The sequence below is a fragment of the Fragaria vesca genome, linkage group LG6 (genome assembly GCF_000184155.1).
Source record: "Fragaria vesca subsp. vesca linkage group LG6, FraVesHawaii_1.0, whole genome shotgun sequence".
Taxonomy (NCBI): Eukaryota; Viridiplantae; Streptophyta; class Magnoliopsida; order Rosales; family Rosaceae; genus Fragaria; species Fragaria vesca.
Genome location: NC_020496.1, coordinates 3,224,332 through 3,229,096, shown reverse-complemented (window position 1 = coordinate 3,229,096; position 4,765 = coordinate 3,224,332).

Below are 4,765 nucleotides of genomic sequence, written 5' to 3'. Positions count from 1 at the left end.
ATTAAAGGACAACGAGTAGCTCCGATGCCATTACCTAACCAAGAAATTACAAATTTACTTCACAAATTCAGCTCATACCCATCAACCCAGAAGCTACACTTCTCTAAGGAACAATGCAGGCCACAAATTTGTGATGGGAGTCCAGAAAAGTATTGGGATTTTTGAGTTAAAGATTGAAGCTTTGGTTGAACTATGTGGGAGAGAAACAGGAATTAGATATAGAGGGGGAGACTTGGGTGTGAAGATTAGGTCCTAATATTGAGGAAAAAAAAAAGGAAAAGGAGTAATAGAAAGTGAAGGTTAGGGATGATTGTCTTTCCCTCACTTTCTTTGTTTGTGTTTTGTGTTTTGTGTTTTTTTTTTTTTCTTGAGGTTTGGTTCTTGGGGGATCTCTTTCTCTGTTTTAGTTTGTTGTCTGTCTAATCTTGAAAGGAGAGCTACACCGAACCTAGCTCCGAGGCTCCCGGAGAGGTGGGGTTTTAACGGTTTATATTCCACAACACGACAAAAGCTTTTTATAAACATTTGGAAAATTAGATATTATAGAGTTTTAATTTGGTAGAAAAAGAAAAAGAAAATCAGTTTTTCTTGTGTGAATTGGGGTTGGATGGTATGGTATTGACGATATCTTTGGTTAACAAGTATTTCTGACATTCGACTTTGGATTCTAGATTAAATAGATAGTAAATTAATCAAGCAACTTAGATTTAAAGGATGAATTTACACATAATGTCGTATGTCTCATAATGGATTCTATATCGATATATTATTTATATTTTCCAAGTTCGATGTGATTGATGTGATCAAAAATTTACTTGGGATAATGGTTTTAAATACGAACCTTTTGTTTTGTAATTGAAGTAACATAACCAATAAGTCTTTCAACTTATTTATAAAGTTGTTACCAAATCATCAAAATAAAATGCTCCGACAAGAGCGGAGCAAATCTGAAAAACGAAATCTAGGTTTTGCTCTAAGGACGGCATGCTGCATTGTAACAGTCTAGTCCTTATCATTGAGATATTGTCCGTTTTGGGCCCACCGGCCCTCACGGTTTTGTTCTTGAGGTTTCACCCTAAAACACGTCTCAATGTAAGGTCATAGCTCTGCACATATAAACATAGCAACTTGTTTCCCCCAGGCGATGTGGGACGGGTGCACCTACTAGCTTGCCTGCCTAGTTAGGTCACCACATGCGTGCTCTACCGACCAAATCAAGGCAGATCTATGGCGGCGGTGGCTCAAGGAGGCGATGGCCTTTCAAACATCTACGTCGAGATCTCAATCAAGTCATCTTCAATGCTCCAATTAAGGAGGTTTTGTCGATCGAGTCTGAATCAAGGCTTGGCTAGCTTCGGCGAAAGTTTGGCCGGCGTTTAAAGGTTAGGCTGAAAAGAAGTATTGGTCACCAAAGACGGTAGGCGTGGCAGACAATCTTGTCAGCGCGTTTTCGATCCAGTACTTACCTAGGCCTCAAGTGACTGAGGCGAATAATGGTGCTCCAGCTAGGGGTGGACAAGCGAATTATGTCAATCGAAACCTGAATTGGGAGGCGATCTGGCTTGCGCCGGTGAACTTGGGCTTTGTCAGGTTAGGGCTCATGGAAAAAGTGGTGGATGTTTTTGGTTTAGCTTATGCGTCACGACATAAGATGAAGTTTCTAGGTAGCATGACTGCAAGACGCCCGTCGGAGATGAAGGTGGATCGATAATCCAGTTGGTGGCCGGAAAAATATGCTGAGATGTAATACCCTAGATTTTCATATCATTTTTCCTTGTATTATTTCCTTAACTAATGAAGGATTATTTGTGAAAATTCTTTGGTTTATGCGAAGTTGAAGTTTCAGGAGTTTATTTTAAGGTGCTTTGACTTTTAAGAGGCCAAAAGTTGACTTTATTTTCCGTAAGTTATCTTCAAAAACTTCCTCTTTAAAAGTTGTAGAGTTTGTCGATACGAGTTCGTAGACATGCGGCACGCCTAAAATGGATGTCGTATGAGAAAGTTATAGTCAGAGGAAGTTATGGTAAGAGGAAGTTAGTTTCCGGGTATAGAAAGTGTTTAAGTAGAAAATTGTGTGTGGGTTATTTTGGAAACCCTAACACAAATCAGCTCTCTCTCTTCTCACTCTCCTCAACCACTTCACTCTCTTCTCTTTCTCCTTCTCCCGAACTCACCCGCACACCAAACTTCCGTCGGAGCTAGCTCCGCCGTCCGGCCACCACTTGGACCGCCACCGGTCCTGTTCGACTCCCACAAATGCTCTCTTCAAGGCTGGGCAGCTGCTGCTTAGTGTGACACGCCGGAATCAGAGCCTTGTTGCCGGAAAGAGGGCTGCTGCGTTTCCGGTCGGTTTTGCAGTTTCCGGCGGCGACGAGGGGCATCCTTAGATGAGTCTTAATCCTCTCCTCCTTCTAGTGGTGGCTAAGCATAGATTGAAGCAAGTTTTTGAGGTTTTGAGGCCGGTTTTGCAGGTTTTGTAGTTTGATTTTCTGGTTATTGTTCGGGGCAGTTTCCGGCCGGTTCCGGCCAAAATTGGTTGAAGTCTCAGGTATGAAAGTTGTTCCCCTTGCTTCAAGCTTCAACTTTGCTGTTGAGAGTTTTCTCAAATTCAAACGTTTATGGTGGCGCGTGGGGCCCACTCGTCGCCGCCTGTGGCAGCGCGTCCAACAATGTTTGTGGCTTAGGTTGCTGTGTTTTAGCTAGCTCTTGTTGTGGTGAGCTTGTTGAGATGTAGAATTCCTAGGTTGTGAGTAAGGTTTGCATGTTAGAACTTTAAGTGTGATATTAGGCTTGGTGGAGGTTTGAGTTAGGATATGAGGATTAGAGGCAGCCATTTTAGGTCGCTAAGTTAAACGACTTTGGAAAGTTGTCCTCCCTTGAACTAAGGGTTAGTTTAAGGGTATTGTGTTAACCTATAGCATTTTAGTTACTAAGGTTTTATTTGTGTGTGATTTTAGGTGATTTGTGAAATTGTGAGTTGGCCTGCTCTTATGTTTTACGGAAACGCAGCGGGATATTGAGGTGAGTAAATCTCACCAAGGTTCACTTTTGAACCAAATGTTATTATGGTTATATGATGATAATGATGATGATGTGGGATTTAACAATATGCTTTTAATTGTTTTTAAAAATATATGAGTTTGATCGTCAACGGCTCATAGGTAAGATAAAACATGTTTTCTTTAAATGTTATTTTGAGATTTATATGATCATAATTTTATTGATTATTGATAGATTATTCTTGTGGAATATCTATATTGTGTTGTTGAGAATAATGATGTGATATTGTGTTGTTGAAAATAATGATGTGATATTGTGATTGTTGAGGATAATGTTGTGATATTATGATTGTTGGATAAATAAACAAACCGGGTTCCAAACCTTTAATTGGGTGATTGGTTGCGGTTAAGATGCTATTTATCATTTTTGTGTTTGATATTAGACAGTCAAACCGGGTTCCAAGCCTTTGGCCGGATGATTGGTTGCGGTTAGGAATAGAGCTCTAGTCCGTTTGTCAGTGTAGGTCATGGGAGATACCGTAGGGTATCTAGGACCTATGGGTACACATTTTTTTTTTGTAGGTCATGAGAGGTATTTATTAATACCTGAGACTCATGGGTACATGTTAATTGAAAAAGTGTTGGATTTGTGGTTTTTAATTATTGATATAATTGTTCTTGTGTTATAATTGGTAATTGGAAGTTTTGGTGTTATTTTGAGAATTACTCATACGGGGTTTTTAGCTTACCGGGTTTGTTGTTTACAACCCGGTGCACCAATTCTTGGTGTAAGGGGTTAGACCTGCAGGTGAGGATCAGCAGGGTTGAGGCGGAGGCTTAGTGGCAGGGTTTTTTGTTGGGTTTTGTTATACATTATATATTTTTATATTTGGGGTAGACAACATTAAACTCATGTGAGCATTTTCATTTTCTTGACTTTCAAGTTTATGTAAACAAGGAAATGTAATATTTAACTCAGTGTTGAGTTGTGTAACATTTACATTTTCCGCATTGAGTTTAGTTTACCTTGAAATTTGTTTGAAGCAGGTTTTGAGATTATATTATTATAAGTTATATCATACCAAAAATTTTGAAAATTATCCTTCGAAAATTGGAGCGTGACATGAGATGCAGATGCAATCTACACAGGTTTGGGGCTTGATCCAGGCTCTTGGGCCTGGGTATGGGCTTAAAGCTAGCATGTTTGAAAGAAGCTGGGCCTCCAAGCAAATCTCAAAGGTGACAAGGAGAATTTCTTGTGTGTACGCTCTGCCATAACACTCTCCTAGGCCTTGACCTAAAGGACAAAAACAAAATTCAATAAGTGTTAGTGCATGATAGCTTAGCAGACTGTGCAAGCTAGATACAACGAGATGGTCTCATAGAACTTAAAGTATCGCAATTGAGCGTCTTGGCTCTGGTTTTATGTTTCTCTAGTATCTTGTTGTGACTAAATTTTTCCTATGCTAAGCTCACAATAAGTGAGCTAAATGTCTAATGTAAGCTAAATGTCTAATGTAATAGCATTATTGTGATCTTTGTGGTTATTGTAACATCGTCATTCTGGCATTCGATTATATAAATGATTTATTACTTAAAAAAAATTATTTATAAAGTTGTTAGTCTTGTTTTATTTATCTCTTTTCTATGTTGAGTACACATAACCCTCTATATATATACAATTACCTTCATGGTTCGTAACGTTTTTTTTTTACCTTTTAAAAAAACCTTTTTAATTAATTATAACTACTATGTACTACTATATA